At 39.9% G+C, this 17,220-nt stretch overlaps 1 long non-coding RNA gene across 1 annotated transcript; it reads left to right on the plus strand.

Moving 5' to 3' along the window:
• The first annotated feature begins 2,679 nt into the window (after positions 1-2,679).
• Positions 2,680-5,033, plus strand: LOC122670857. The gene is made up of 3 exons (XR_006334272.1): positions 2,680-2,761; positions 3,975-4,019; positions 4,957-5,033. It is a non-coding gene; the product is annotated as an uncharacterized LOC122670857 (long non-coding RNA).
• Positions 5,034-17,220: the final 12,187 nt, after the last annotated feature.

Genomic DNA, 17,220 nt, shown 5'->3' on the forward strand with positions numbered 1-17,220 from the left:
TTTTAAATATCGGTATCAAAAATCGATATCAATACGGATCATCCGTATCAAATGGTTTTGCCTACTGATATTTCAAATTGTTGCGGCAAGATCTGTCTTGGTGTTCTCTTGAGGTTGAGTTGACATGCACAGAAGAGCATAGTTAAGCAGCAGAGCGTCGGTCTGAACTGGAGGGGCTCTCCGATGCTTAAATTAGATCACGCCTTTCATGCGGGTCGGAACTTACCCGATGAGGAATTTTGCTACCTTAGGGCCATTATAGTTACAGCCACCGTTCACCGGGGCTTCGGTCGTCGACTCCCCTGTAATCAGGTCACCAACTTCCCTCTTGCAATAGATAATTATGTAAACTGAGAATAAAATGAAATCCATCGACTTTTACCTAGGCTAGGCTTCACTATTTATAGGGTTAATATGATAGACTGAAGTAGAGTAAAGCTGGTAGACCGTTGTGAGTCCCTTGGAGATCTTACTGATGTTTGACACTTGGTAGCTAAGTCCACATAGAAGCAGATCATTCGTTGTTCGAGAAGGTTCCTTTTTCAGTTAGGATTTGCCTAGCTGGTTAGATACTCGTCGGGTTAGGTTACCCTTATGGTTTAGTTACTTGCTTGGCAAGTTGTGTGCCTTGCTGAGGTGGCAGTTGAAAGGTCTGAACGAGGAAGTTGCGTGTGAGGTGGCAGTGGGATCGGTTTGGCATCTGACATGTGGTATGGTGAGTTGGATGACTGATCTGAGGTGTCGACCCGAGTCGGCCTAGCATCTGACAAGGGGTATAGTGAGTTGGATGACTGATCTGAGGGGTCAGCTTGGGTCAGCCTAGTATCTGACAGATGGTATGGTGACCTGGATGGTCGATCTGTGGGGTCGACTTGTATGGAAGTACTTTTATGAAAAGCCTTATAGACGACTTTGTTGATCGATCTCTAGGGTTGGCTCGTACCTCTACTCACCATACTAGATTTTGATCTCATGCTTGAATGGACATTATGATCTATCCTCGGGGGATTTCGGGTTCCAAACTTATGGGTCGGCTCGGTTACTTGAAGTCCTGGTTTGTATCATCCCAGATGTTGCCACATGTCATCATCTCACTGGTCGATAGCAATTTGGTTAATCACAAATCATGATCCCAAGCATGGCTTGTAGCCTTCTACACTAACGCCTTACTTCAAGGGCGGCGAATCTTATCAATACTGGACCAAGACTCTCTCATCTACTAGCTACGACGGTTTAAAAAATTGTTGAATTGGATCGGGAATCAACCGATTTTTATCGGAATCAGCCGTCACCAATCTCGATTCTACCGATCTGAATCCTTAGTAATCGGAATCGGATCAGCTGATTCATAGCCATGTTATGCACATTACAACTTGAATCGGACTGATTCTTGAGCCGATTCCCGATTCGCCTACTTTCGTTCTTCACTTTCCCAAAATACCCTCAATTTATTTTTTTGTTGACGCACAACCCTAGACGGTTGCCCTTGTGGGTTTTGGCACCGTTTTAATTTTTCCTTCCTCTTTAGTTCCCCCGGCCTCTCCCGCTCCATAAGCTCCGCGAGGACTACGGAAGTGGCGGTTCGGTTACTAAAAGCTATATACATTGAGAAGCTGAGCTCTCTGGGCTTCTCGTTTTCTTAAGTATAGTTTCTTTTACCAGTGTCCCCCGCCGCTGCTGCTGAAACTATTTATTTTAAGGTCGACTCTTCAATGGCGACTACCTCCGAGACTTGGGCTGTCAAGTCTCTCAATAAATCATCTGGTTCTAGGCACTTTGTGGTATGCTTCCGAAATTGTAGTTTAATGGAAAATATTCTTTCTGCTGTTTCGGTTTATTAGTTTTTATTATCCCATTTGAAATTTAATGCATGAATATTTGCTTTTTATCTCCAGTTCAAGAGTTTCTCTCAGCGATTGGAAGAAATTGATATCAATGTCTTTCGAAGTATCGACCCGTTAAAACCCAAGCCCTCTGAGGGGTCTTCTTTTTTCCGAGACTGCCTCGTAGAATGGCGGGTATTTTTTTCCCCTCCTTTTTTCTTCTCTTTGAAAATTGACAATTGTATTAATATAGAAGCTCCTTATGGTGGTTATTATTTTTATTACAATGCCGTTATGGTGTGGTATTCTGGCCTGAAGTCTTGTCCTGTTAAGACAGACAGTAGTTATTCTAGAAAAAAATTCAAATTTTTTTTAACCAGTGCAAAATATAGCTGTCAAAGATTGTGATGTTTGGAGTGCAAACTGTTGAAAAGGTATTGTATTATAGTACGTATTTGGAATTAGCAGTTAGTTTATTTTGTTAAAGCCCTAAAGCTAGAATTAGTAATTTTAGTACACTCGGTTTTCTTATATCAACTGGTTGTGAGAAATCTAGGAAAGGTCCAATGATGGGTTTAGTGTGATTGACTAGTGAAATGCATTATAGTAGCTAGAAACCTGTGAACCGAATGATTAGATGGTGTTTTAATATGCTACTTGCCTTGGCCATATATCCATAAATTTGCCATGATTGTGTCGTAGCATGATAACATAGACAGCTTTCTATACATTTATGATTTGATTGATCACTTCATTGATTCTTCTTTGGGTAATATACTGGAATTGAATACTGCAGAAGACTTCATTTCATTTTACGAAGAAATGATGCCGTGTGTACAAACATTGCGGCAAGTTTTACACCACAGGGAAGAAATAATTACAAAACTTCTTCTTAGATTGCAGATAAAAGCAAGATTGTCACTTGAACCTATACTCAGGTATGTTGGCAATATTTTTAAGTACTTTTGTTTTGAAACATTGGTTTTCATATTTTTTTTGACCTATCAGGTATGTTTAGTTTTTCTTCGTTTACCCTTTCCTTGTGGATGGAAAAATGAAAAACTTATTCATTAGAACCAAAACAAATACGAAGGACCAGATATTCATGGCAAGGTGGGAGCCTATCTGTGCCGAGGACACCAACTATTCTAAGGGAAAATACAACTCAAAAATTTTTCACGAACCCACCGTCTCTGGTCAGTTCAGGTGCTAGAAGCTGGAGAGTTGGGAAGTTGGGGATGAAGGGCTCATATCAAGTAAAATTTTTGTAACATGAGGGAATTCCAAACCTGGTTTGAGATTCTAGTGAAGAGGACTGGAGAAAATGCTGTCAATAAGTCTTCTATTATTTTATATTGTAATGTAGTGGTATCTACCTTTTGTTTTTCTTCTTCCTCTTTGAAATCCAAAGGGTTTTGGTTTTTGCAACCTCACCTTGAGCCCTCTCTGACTCTAATCTCAGCCCAAATTTCAAACACTGACCACATCACGACAGCAAACATCCAGTCTCTTATGGGATCTGAAAGATCCAAATTTGAGATAACACCAGTTACCACACCCCCGCAACAATAATGCAGCTTGACATCAACCTGCAGCCTAGTCTGAGTAGCAGGGAAGAGGGGAGGGTGTAGGAAAAAAATTATTTGTAGGAGGTCTGTTCTGACGCTGCTTGGTTTAGTGGGCTTGGATTGGACAGGTGTTCCCTGCCTGTCTATCAATCAGGAGAGCTCAGGCCAGCCCCAGGGCCTGTTTAGCTTAGCCTGGTCGAATTCACTTGGTTGCCACCCCTACTTGTAGATCTTCAAATTTCTTCGGCAAAAGAACATGAGTATAGCAAGTGGGGAACAGATACAGAAGCACAGAGAGAGAGAGAGCATGGCAGGTTCAGTTGTTTGTTTATTGTAGAATTGTGTCTTGCTTTTCTTGAGGGGCTTCTAGCTATCCTATTCTGTGCAGATTATATGAACAGTTTTTCATACTATAAAAGAGTTACTTTGCTTCACCATGTGTTTATTTTATCAAATGGCTAGCGTCTTCGTATTTATCAGCACCTGATTACTTCTCAAGCAAATTAAATTATCATGTGTACACCGTCTGTTCTGTGGCATCTATTCTCTTACAGATCGCTCCCCCCCCCCCTCTCCCAAACAGGTTGATTGCAGCCTTGTCCAGAGATCTCCTGGACTACTTCTGTCTGTAAGTTACCTATTTCTTTCTGGAAATTGTCTCATTTGGTGGAAAATTCAAGGTCTCCATCTTGTATGTTTGCATACATATTGCTATTTTTTTTAATGTGCCTAAATGCTGGGTGCGTTGGATTGCATTGATTTTTTAGCTTTTTGGTTTCATTGGCTGTGAAATCAGGTGTTTTTTTTATTGCAGCCTTGTCCAGAGATCTCCTGGACTACTTCTGTCTGTAAGTTACCTATTTCTTTCTGGAAATTGTCTCATTTGGTGGAAAATTCAAGGTCTCCATCTTGTATGTTTGCATACATATTGCTATTTTTTTTAATGTGCCTAAATGCTGGGTGCGTTGGATTGCATTGATTTTTTAGCTTTTTGGTTTCATTGGCTGTGAAATCAGGTGTTTTTTTTTTCCTGCTTATACAGGGCTTCCTAGCATTTAGCTGGATCATCTGGCATACTGTGACTACTGTCATTGGGGACTGGGGAGACCCTTCATAGTCTATGAATTGAAGTTCATATGCTTTTTATCCATCCCATTGTGAGCTTGTTCTAAGTTGCATTAGGGAAATGGTTACTCCCTGCAAATGAAAAAAGAGACTGTCATTTAAAAGCTGCATCAGTGTTACTTATTATCAGACCATTTTTCTATTGATTGTTAACCAAACTTTATTGTTGATGATCCTATACATCTGTGTATAATCAAGAGAGTATGCTGACTGTCCTATTCTATTCAAAGTTGCATTGGCCCCATATTCAGCGATGTCGTACTCTGTTAACTCCTATCCTTGGCCAATTCAAAGGCTTGCCAACTGTTTAAACTGATCTGATTTGTTAGGAATCCCTGTATAAGATGGAAAAAATTTGGATAATAGATCTGGCAGAGGTGCAATTCATTTTTTTTCCCCATTTTAATGATTAATTTATTGCGATCAGAATTTTTTTGCAGCTTTCTGCCGAGGATTACTGAAGATTTAGTGACTGCTCAAAACTGGTGCTGAAAAGGAACCAGATATACTTGAGCAGGTCTGAGCTATTGTCACTTTACAGACTTATGTGGCTTCCCCTTTTATTCTGTCACTCTCTCTCTCTCTTCCGCTTATAGTATAGCAATGAATGGTTTCTCTCCGTCAACTGATCATTTATGGCTCAAGATTTGGCGTCTCCCCACGATTCCTAAAGTGCAGCATCTTATTTGGAAAATAATACATCAAAAGCTTCCTCTCCCTGATCTTCTAATTATTAGAGGAGTTAATTTGAGTCCTTTGTGTACTCTCTGTCAAGATCAACTTCAATCTCTTCAGCATTTGTTCAATGCATGCTCTGTGGTAAGACAAGTTTGGATCCAAGCCAGGTTGCTTTATCTCATTATGAACCAAACTATTGACTCATTCATCCACAACCTTATCAAGGACCTGAAAGATCATAGCAGGGATAATGTCCTGATGACAGCTTATTGTTGCAACATTTTATGGAACATTTGGATCGGATACTGGGATTGGACCTTCTGGCAACGTCAGTTTAATCCGAGAGAAGTTGTGTTGAGAGCAATAAATGGGGCAAAGGAGGTGGTGAATTTCTTCAAGTTTTCTGTCAGTAGAGTAAGGAGATATGTCAAATGGGTTCATCCTCCTCAATCGTGGTTCAAGTTTAACATTGATGGAGCAAGTTTGGGTAATCTAGGGTATTCCGGAATTGGTGGAGTTTGTTGCGATGCGAATGCTTCTTTCATTTGCGGTTTCTCGAAAGGAATTGGATTGAACTATGCGTTGGCGGCAGAAGCAAGTGCTATCAGGAAAGCGATGCTTATAGCCCGGTCTCTCAACTATAAGAAAGTGATCTTCGAGACTGATAACCTGCTCATTAAGCAACTACTCAATGAAGAATCTGAAGCTGTGCCTTGGAGGATCAGTTCCATAATCTCTGATTGCTTCATTTTAAAGCATTCTTTCGACGAAATAAGGTTTACACACTCCTTGAGAGAAGCAAACGCGGCCGTTGATTCCCTTGCTTCAACTTCTGCATCTTCTCAACAGTCTCATGCAAACCCATGGTTGTAGACAAAGTTGGTCATTTGTCTTACCTTTTCCACAACATGTTGTACCAGTTTGATCTTTCCCATATCCTTCAACATGAGGTCTATACAATGGGCAGCACAAGGAGTCCAAAACAGCTGATACTTACTGTTATGCATCAACTTCTCACCGGCTTTCTTGTAGTTGCTTCCGTTGTCCGTTACAATCTGGACAACATTCCCTATTCCTACATGATCTACTATGTCCTTCAACAGTTTGTAGATATACTTTGCATCATTTTTCTCCTTGGATGCATCCACAGACTTGAGAAAGATTGTTCTCCCATCACAATACACCATAAAGTTGATGATGGACTTTCTTGTAGCACTAGTCCAAGCATCACACATTATGGTCACCCCATAGGTCTCCCACATCCCCCTCATTTCATTAATATATTCTTGAAGCTCTCTTCTGTTAGGGCAAATACATATTCATGATCTTATGGGGGGTGGGCCTTATACCCTGAGCTAGCCTCAGCAATGGAATCTATCATAGTCTGTTAATAGGGGCCTTGTGCAGTGTTTGCTGGGATGGTATTGTATAACATCCACTTAGCTATAGATTCCTTCACCATCCCCTTTAGATTTTTCCATGCTCTTTTGATTTTTGGTTGCTTGTTGCCTTTCTTTCTGTAAACACCAGGTGCTTGTTGGAGTGCGGGGTCAACTCGTGCTGGTACTACTAGAGGTGGTGGAGGCGGAGCTGCCCTCGTACTCTATGATCTCCTAAAGGGATTAGGCACCCCAGGCTGCCTACCACCTTCTCTAGATATACCTGCTCCTCCACTACCACTAACACCTGCTCTAGAGGTACCTGCTCCTCCACTACCACTAACACCTGCTCTAGAGGTACCTGCTCCTCCACTACCACTAACACCTGCTCTAGAGGTACCAGCTCCTCCACTACCTACTCTCCGTCTCTCTTGCTCCTCGTAATAAGTGCCTTTGCCCAACCCTGTTGCCCGTCTCCAATCCCTAGCCTCTTACTCAATCTCTATATCATCAGGAACATAGACAGGATCATCACTATCACCGTCATCATCATCATAAGCAACATCATCGTAGCCTCCTGCTATACTCCTCACTGCATCCTCAAGGTCTGCCTTTGCCTTCTCCCACCTAGCTTTCCTCTTACTCCCTTCTTTCATGTACTCACTGACGACTCTAGATACCTTAACAGGGACCATATGACATGAGACCACTTCAAGAGAATTCCCAGTCAGATGTTGTTTGAGTCTAGTGATCCCACCTCCCAAAAACTTCTGTTGACAGTAATTGCATTGTGTTTTTCTTTTATCCCCATTAATTGGAGTGACGTGTAACCATGCAATGTCACCCCTAGTGTGCCTGGGTGGTCTCTGGTCCCCCTGGGCCTGGGCCGCCTGGCTCTGCTCCCCTTGCCTCTGGCTCTGTCGTCTATCACGGTCCGCCATAATCGAACTTGTTTATTGTTGCATGAATAAAAGACAATTCATTAATCACTGGAGTACATCAATTCTTTTAGTTTGAGAGCACTAAAACAAGTATATAGCTATTTAGTATTTTTCCCCTAACCCACCTATTTTTCTCATATTTAAAAACAAAATTTTAAAATATTTTTCAAGTAATTATTGGCCTAGCACAACAAAACTGAAATGATATGCAATGGGCAGCAATTAAAAGACATGTAGCATTTACTTTCATATTTTTCATTAATTTTAAAACAAAAAGCTCATATTTTTCCCTATTTTTTCCTTTTTTTGAATTTTTAAGTAATTTTCATAATTTCTAAAAATGAAAATAATTAATTATTGGCAGAAAAATATTTTCGACATTGTGAGGTCGTAGATCGGCCAATGGTGTCTAACATATATTTAATTGATCACCATACAATGTACATGACCTCTATTATTTTTAGATTTTTGTTGTAGGAAAATCAAAATTTTGAAGCAGAAAAATAAAAAAATAATATATATACAGAAATTTTTTTTTTGACACCGTGAGGTGTTAGATCGGCCTCCGGTCTTTGACATATATCATGCTTCATTGCTTCTTTCAAAAAAACATTTTTGGAGAAAATGGTTTTACTTGAAATAGTGGAAAAACTTCACAAATGTGCTAAGATGGTTGAATGTTGTGTTCTCCAAGTGTTTCTGGCGTAGATGCGGCGAAGATTCGAAGGCCGGTACAAGAATGAGCAAAGAGAAGTGAAAGAATGAAGAAGAAATGAGCAAAAACCACAAAATGAAGAGCTTGTGAAGTCTCGGTCGAAATTTCGACCAAGATTGACGAGTTTATGTCTTTTATGTAAAGCAGTTTTGAGAAGAATCTCGATATCCCGCGAGATTTAGCCTTTATCTTGAGATATCGCAAGATGGTTGATATTTCGATCGAGTTTTTGCATTTTTTTTATTCGAACTACTGTTTCGTTTCGCCCTAGTCGAGATTTCACGAGATTTAGTAGTATGGTTCAAGGTTCAGGTGTTGCTAATAGCGTTGTTTAACAAATTTTGGAACCTAGTGAATGAGCTTGGGGAAAAGTGAGTCATAGGGGTTGATCCACCTTTCTGATGATGGTGACGGTTCAACTGGTACTATTGGCTGTGTTGGGCCAGGTCTCAGAACATTTATGTTAAGCCTTGTCCTAGTACATGAGATATCTTGGCTCCAGTCTCCCCTTGTGGCCTCTTAAGTGGATTTCTTGTACTTCCTAATTTTGATGATTTATAATCTAATTCAATTGTTACTCAAAAAGAAAAAAAAGATGCCTAATTGTAGAATAGATTTCTACCTGTCATTTTCTGACGACATTTTACCTAATGCTTTGAGGCTCCATATGAAATCTTCAAATCCATTTTGTCACAAAGCTTTCTCCCTCTCCAGCACCACCCCCAGACCTAGCCCACCTCTTCCTTTCAAGAAGTAAAAAGTTCTCCATTTAATATGGTGTTCTCCCCCACCCAGCCCCCCTTGTGTTCTCGAAGGAAAGTTCTTTTTGGATTCTCTCAGTTTGTTCCATCAGACAAGCTGTCTTTGTTTAACATTTTACATCAAAAGAAAACGAGCTGTCATCGTTTGTTATTCTTAGACATCACTCTCATTTGCCTTGTATACTATTGAAATTGCTGAAGTAGAGGAAGAATGTTTTATATCATAAAGAGACATTGCTAACATTTTTCTTTCTCATAAAGGATTACAGCTGATACAAGATATTACCCCAAGGTTTATGTCCAAGAGTTTATGGCTGAGGCTGTTTCTTTTTTGTTGAGGAATGCACCTGAAGAACAACTTAAGAAAGGTTGTTCCTGCTTACGCTAAATTTTTAAAAGACCTTTGCACTCAAAAGCGTAAGTTGAGAACTCAAATCCCTAAGACCATCCATTTAACTGAACAGATTAGTTCGGTAATTTCCAGCCACCTACCCCCTAAGCTTAAGGACCTAGGTGCGCCTCTCATTTCTTGCATCATTGGAGATCTCTCCATAAGTAGGGCACTAGTTGATTTAGGGGCTAGTGTGAATATTTTGCCTAGTTCAGTCTATGATAGATTTGGTTTAGGAGATTTGAAACTTACTGAGGTCATCCTTCAGTTGGCTAATCTTTCAATCAAAACACCTCGTGGGTTGTTAGAAGATGTTTTAGTGAAGGTGGAAGAATTGTACTTTCCTGTGGACTTCCTTGCCCTGGATATGGATATACCCACCATAGCCAAGCTTCCCCCCATCATTTTAGGACGCCCCTTCTTAGCTACTGCGAATGCTTGCATAAATTGTAGATCGGGTGCCATGGACATCTCTTTTGGGAATAAAAAGCTTAGGCTCAACATCTTCAATGCATCCTTAGGTTCCTTTAGAGAAGAAGAGTGCTTTGTGTTGGATTTATTAGATGAAGTTGAGACTGATCACACTTCTCACGTGCTTATTGATGACCCTTTGCCGCACTATGTGATGGTTGGAGATGAGTATGAGGCATACACTAAAGATGTGCATACTTTGCTAGATTCCTCATCCTCTTTGGAATAGCCACCTTGGACAGTTAGGTTTGAGCCGCTCCCCCCATTGGTTCCAGCTCCCCAACCTTCTTCTAAACCGACTCCTTGGTATGATTTGATCCTTGACCCTCCGTGAGTCAGTCTGTCGTCTGGCTGAAGACGTTAAACTTAGCGCTTTTGGGAGGCAACCCACTATTTTTCTTTAGTACTTTTGTTTTGTGTTTGTTTTTTTTGTTTTTTTTAGGTAGTGCTCGATTCTTTGGATGCACTATACGCCATGTATTGCTAATTTCGGTACACTCCTTCCCTTATCCTGTTTTTATTCTTCTGCATGCATTGAGGACACTGCATACTTTAAGTGTGGGGGGGGGTGTGAGACCGATTGGCAGATTTTTATTTTTTGGCTTTTGGTAAGTTTCACATGTCTCTTTGTTACTTTGATGCGAAACACGGAGAAAGAGACTTAGGAACCCTAATCTGAAGTAAGGAAAACCCTGTTGAGAGGACAGTAGCTAGTATGTATCCTAAGGTGGGTTTTGACTCAGACAATAAGAGCCCCATCTTGTCGAAGAGACAAACCATTTGGCTGTCTTGTGTTTCTTTGAGCTTTTGGTTAGGAGCTGAGACCAAGTTTAGTTTTGGCGTGACATTAAAAAAAAAATAAAAAATAAAAAAATAAAAATGTAAGTTTAGTTTTGTTGCTTCAACTTAGTAACCGGGGCATCTAGGCCACAAGCCCAGAGTCGCGTAAAACGGTTGGAGTGACCAATTAGATTATTATTACTTGTATTCTTGAATCCAGTTTGGGCTTGTAGCCTTTTTGGTTCGAGTGAGTAAGCCCGAGGAGTGTTTCACACTCAATCCCCTAAAGCCATCTGGCTTGGGAGTGGTTGGCTTAAAGCTCGTTACATGAGCCTTCTAGAAAGCTTAAAAAACCAGAACATTGCACGGATCTGAGAATCACGTAATTAAAAAAAAAAAGAAAAAGAAAAAAAAGTAAGAGTTGAATTCCTTGGAGCTAGACAGGGCACTCCGCCTCAGGAAGCGAGGTGACTTGATCGACACTCCTTGGGGTGAAACCTCTGAAAAGGAACTTTAGCATCACTATACTTGTGGATATATGTAAGAAACAAAGCTACCAAGTAGCTCAGGTGTCTTGTATAGTGACCCTGCATGGCATGAGGAACAGTAGTGGAGTAACTAATGGAGTTCATTGTTTTAAAAAAAAAAAAAAAATGTCATTGCCTTGGTACAATTGTATGGCCAAAAATGCTCTGAAGCCTAAAGTCCTTGGTGCCCTTGACGTCATGAGTGGTCTTACCTTAAGTAAGGTGGTGTTTAGCAGATATGGAGAGACTCCCTAATTAGGATGTGTACCTGTTGCTAGAATCAATATTGGGTAATAAGAGCTCAAGTGTGGCGGTACCTTTGTCTTCTTGATCTTAAGTAGAGCATCTTAGTTTCGGGTTCGGTGTGTGCTTCTTACCCATTGTCAAAATTTAAATTTGCATTCATGAATTTTGTGTGTATATTCCTTGCAAACACTCACGAGACAAAACTCGTCCACTAGGGGTAACCTAGGGGTTTAAAGGCTTGTTGCACATGCTAAGTGCAACCGTGATTCCTACAAAAGTGAGTTAGGTTTTGTTTGTTTTTTTTATTTTTATTTTCTTTTTGCTCGAGGACTAGCAAAATCTGAGTGTGGGGGTATTTAATGAACACATTTATGTGTGAAATTATCCCATTTAATTCTACATTTTATCTGCTTAGAATGGAGCTACCTTGGGTATTTTCTGTCTTTTTCAGGGTACAGGGGTATTTTCGGCATATGGGAATAATTGGAGAGAAAGTGCATTTTCAGAGACTAAATTGAGAAAACCAGGTTGGAGGAGTTCAGTGTTACATAGGCACCATGCTACCCATGGATTGACTCATAGGTTATCAAGGGCGAGATGGGAAGATGTTTCACTGAAGACCTAGGGGCATAATTGTAATTTCAGAAAATTAGGGCATCTTCAGAAGATATCCCACCTTGGGTTCATATCGTCCGGAATATTAATTGGAGCAACTTTAATTCTCGGGTTGGGTCCACCCGGGGCCAGCGAGGAAAGATATTCTCAAAAAAGAGAATTTTGATTAAATTGATTATTTAGATTAAATTCTCTCTCCTCTCTAATATCTCTCTCTCTCATCTACTACGGATTATTTCTCTAATCCCTCCCTCTCTTTCTTTCTCTCTTAGTTTCCTAATCCAAACCTTATCCTATCTTTTTTTTAATCTTTTCTTAGTTTATTTTATTCACTTAATCTCCCACCTTTCTTAGTTCTATTCCACCTCTCTCTCTCTCTCTCTCTCTCTCTCTCTTATATCTCCTCTACTCAAAATCACCCACGGACTCTCTTGTCCTACCTCTTTCCTATCTTTACCTTTTTTAATTATTAAATTCTTTTCTTAAAGCTAACAATATAAAAAGCCACGGACAAATCCGTTCCCATTGGATTCTATAGCCATTAGCTGTGCCCTCTTCTCTTCTTCTGCTTCTTATTTCATTTTTCTTCTTTTGTTTCTTTTTTGTTTTATTTTTGGATCTTGGGTTTGGCAAGAAGGAGAGGAGGAAGATCACCGTTCCAGCTTCATGGATCATCATCACCATTGCTGTCCTTTGTCGCCTTCCACCATAATTGGCTAAGTTCTTTTTATCTTTAGGTGTAGATGAACTAATGGTGTTTGTTATTTAAAAATTCTGGTTTGTATGCTTGATTGCTTGATGTTGAGATCCCATCTCTATTTGGATGATTTTAATTGATGTATTTAGTAGAAAATTTTTGTTTCTGTGATTCATTATTTTTCATTCAAGCAATGGCATTTTGTTCTTATGTGGTTGTACCGATGATGGATTATAGCTGAACGAACTAAGCGTGCCAAGTCCTATAAGCGAAGGACGATAGTACTCGTCAAGATAGTCCATACCTAGGAGGAACCCTACACTCTGTGGTATTATTAGGCCTGTGGTTATAATAAACTGAAGCATGCAACTGAATTGAATAGCAACCCATTGGGGATTCGAAATCTAAAGATAGTCTTCTCCCGTATTTGCACAGCGTTCTTAGTTTAGATTTGTTTCTTTTGTTTTTAGTTTAAAATTCAGATTTATTGCAATTTAATTTTCATCACTTTCACCTAATCATCTTAGTAATTTAGCCTTCTAGTTCCCCGTAGATCAACCCCTTACTTGCTACTTGCTAGATTAGTTTAGGGTTTTATTTTTTACCGTTTAACGACACGATCAAATTTTGGCGCTGTTGCCGGGGAACTGAAGCACGGTTGCTAGGATTGATTGAGTTGTTTTGTGTTACTTTGTTTTAATTTTAATTTTATAATTGCAGAATTTTTATTTTTATTTATAATCTCTTTATTAGGTTAATTTTAGTATACCTAACATTCTCTTTGTTTGTGCAGGAAGCCGAGTAGATCGAGTAGGGAACCGCACTGGTCAGGGGAACCGTAGACGATAATAACACCCTAAAACTCTCACTTGGGGCCTCGTAGTATAACCCGAGGTGGCTTTCTTTTGTTTTCTTCTGCGTATGATTTCTTTATGTTTTAGTTCCTTTTCCCAAAATAAAATTTTTTTTTTTTTGAAAACAACGCATGCATGGTGATATCCAAGTTATGTATTCACTTGAAACATCTCATTGGATTTATAAAATCTTTGAGCAAATTTTCAGTGAAAAACCTTTAAAATTATGGTCGCGAAAACAGAGATACTGTAGTTTAAAACTTAGTGATACTAATAAATAATTTGAGTAAAACCAATGTTTTATACTAAACCAGATATCGACGAATTTGCTATTCAAATTTAGGAATTATTAGAAAAAAGGTCCTACTTGCTTTAATGAATTCTTCATAGGAATTTTGAGTTGTTGCAACTTCAATAGGGTCTATTTCCTTCTATTGAAGATGAAGTTATTTTAAGAAATCCAAATAAACCAAGCTATGAAAGAGGCCCGACCCATAGTTTTCTTGTTATCATTTCTGCTGCTCGTGCTTATAACGTTCCGGCCTTTAATCCAGTGGTGAAAGATGGGCTCTTCCGGTGCGGGACTTGATATGATATTGAGCTTCCATACCAAACAACACAAGCAAAGGGACAGTTGAGGTGATCTATCGAATCTATTTGAGCTCTACACCGCTGACCTACGGGATCTATTGGAATTTGGCGGTGAACAAGTGCTTCCCCCAAGGCCAAGCCTTGTCCACAAGTCCGTCACACGAAGTTGTTGATTTTTGGGAGAGTTTCACATTTCCAGATTCACTACCAAACCATTTCTAGAACGTGGCTCCAATGAGATTGGTTTGAAGATGAAGCTCTTGCGGGGATGGTCTCAAAAGACTGGTTTGCTAACATATGGTAGGTTGATTTCACCGAAAAGAGCCCATTATTAGGCCTGATTTGGTATGATTTCTATTTCAATTTCATGGGGTGAATTATATTTCAAAAATTGTTTGGTTCGATTTTGCACCTTATTTCAATGAAACATAGGTGAGGAGCTCTTTAATGAACACTTGGTTAATTTGATGGGCAAAGTAATAAACTCATGTTAAAAATGAAACACCACGGGTAGTCAGTATATTTTATTTAATGAAAATTTTCATAGATTTTTTTAATAAGTTCTGGTTATTTTCTAAATGGAGAAAAGTTTTATGTGGGGGGAGGGGGAAACACAGGACCACGCCTAGACTGAGTGGGGAGAGAAATTATAGCCCCGCCCCTGAGATGCCACAGTGGACTCTCTCAATGGCTGCCGCATGTGGGTGGCCCCAGCCTACGCTCCCCCTTTTTTGTAATTTATCATTATTTAATTATTTATATTGAATGTGAGTAGATAACGTTAATTAACCTTAAAATACATATTTAAATTGTAATATTTTGATAAGTTAATTATCTTCTACTAACCACATAATTGTAAAGTATAAATATTTACAGAATTTTTTTTTTCACCTGCCTTTGCCATTGACTGGATTCGTCTCGCATTGGGTTTTTGTATTTTTACCCAAAAGACCCGGTGATCCCTTCTCCCGCCCTCTCCTGCACAATAGGGTTTTAGTAATCAAAATCGGTGGGAATCGAGCCTATGCAACTCGATCGACGTTTTACCTTTGGCATTGAGTGCTCTCGTGCTCTCTGGCATTTCGGAGGAAGGATCGAAGGAAGGAAGGGTTAGCGCAGTGGGAACTGGGGAGTTGGGACGCTGAGAACACAGAGCTCGTCTCTTTCGAGTTTTGATTCCCTCTTCAGATATGAAGAAGTTACGGCGAATGAAGAAGCTACGGTGTATCTCTCTCCCTCGCTTTCTCTTCCTCTTCCACTTACAGCGCATGAAGAAGGTACGGCGCATCTCTCTCCCTCTCTTTCTTTCTAGTTTTCAAAGTTTAGTTAATACTGGGGCATCCCATCCCTGATTAGGTTCTTGCTTTCTCTGACCTTAACTTAAAGAAGAAAGAAGGGGAGGAGAATGATAAAGAAGTGGAGAGGAAGGGAATGTGGTCTTCCAGACTTCCAGCTGACCTTGACTTAAAGAAGAAAGAAGGGGAGGAGGATGACAAAGAAGTGGAGAGTCAGGGAATGTGGTCTTCCAGACTTCCAGAAGATATTACGCTGCTGATTTTGAATAAACTATCTTTTCTGAACGAACTGAGATTTGCTTCGGTTTGTAAGCCATGGAGAAGCTTCACTCTGAGAAGAAAGCAAATGCACGAAAAACCCTGGGTGATGTTCTCCTACACTCCGGAAACTAAACTTCTAAGTTTATTCAGTCTGTCTAGGAATAGGATTGACCCTATGAACATATCATGGGTTCAAGCAACTCACTGTCTCGCTTCATGCAAGGGTTGGGTTTTCGTTACCAATCCGAATCTCAAGAGATCTTTTCTGTGTAACCCTTTTTCAAATGAAGCAGTTGAACTTCCTATTTGGGTTAGACAGGTTGATCCTAAGCCTAAGGATGTGATTTTATCATCCACGCCTACTGAACCTGCCTGCAATGTTTTAGCCGACATGTACAATGGGTTTTTCTATGGATTTGTATACTGTAAACCTGGAGATAGCAAGTGGCAGATATTTGATGTTATAACTGTTGCGTTCTACAATGGGAGAATCTATGCACTTACAGGGCCTAGTGGAGACCTTGTGGTATTGTCATTGGATGATACAACCCTTTCCTATGAAAATTATGATGTACATCTTGACATGTATAAAGTATATCCAAAAAAAGAATATATTAATGTACCGTCATTGGATCATATAATTGTCGAGGTGCTTTCTGAGTTTCATCCGGAAGGTGTTCATTACAGTAGTAGCTATAACCTTGTGGAGTCACAGGGACATCTATTGCTGGTTTCAAAGTACTATGATGCTCCGCCTATGATAGTACGGCGAATGAAGAAGCTACGGCGCATCTCTCTCCCTCGCTTTTTGTTCCTCTTCCACTTACAGCGCATGAAGAAGGTACGACGCATCTCTCTCCCTCTCTTTCTTTCTAGTTTTCAAGTTTAGTTAATACTGGGGCATCCCATCCCTGATTAGGTTCTTGCTTTCTCTGACCTTGACTTAAAGAAGAAAGAAGGGGAGGAGAATGACAAAGAAGTGGAGAGGAAGGGAATGTGGTGTTCCAAACTTCTAGCTGACCTTGACTTAAAGAAGAAGGAAGGGGAGGAGGATTACAAAGAAGTGGAGAGTCAGGGAATGTGGTCTTCCAGACTTCCAGAAGATATTATGCTGCTGATTTTGGATAAACTATCTTTTCCGGACGAACTGAGATTCGCTTTGATTTGTAAGCCACGGAGAAGCTTCACTCAGAGAAGAAAGCAAATGCACGAAAAACCCTGGGTGATGTTCTCCTACACTCCGGAAAGTAAACTTCTTAGTTTACTCAGTCTGTCTAGGAATAGGATTGACTCTATGAACATATCATGGGTTCAAGCAACTCACTGTCTCGCTTCATGCAAGGGTTGGGTTTTCGTTACCAATCCGAATCCCAAGAGATCTTTTCTGTTTAACCTTTTTTCAAATGAAGTAGTTGAACTTCCTATTTGGGTTAGACAGGTTGATCCTAAGCCTAAAAATGTGATTTTATCATCCACGCCTACTGAACCTGCCTGCAATGTTT

Source organism: Telopea speciosissima, chromosome 1, assembly GCF_018873765.1.
Source record: "Telopea speciosissima isolate NSW1024214 ecotype Mountain lineage chromosome 1, Tspe_v1, whole genome shotgun sequence".
In the NCBI taxonomy this organism is placed as follows: domain Eukaryota; kingdom Viridiplantae; phylum Streptophyta; class Magnoliopsida; order Proteales; family Proteaceae; genus Telopea; species Telopea speciosissima.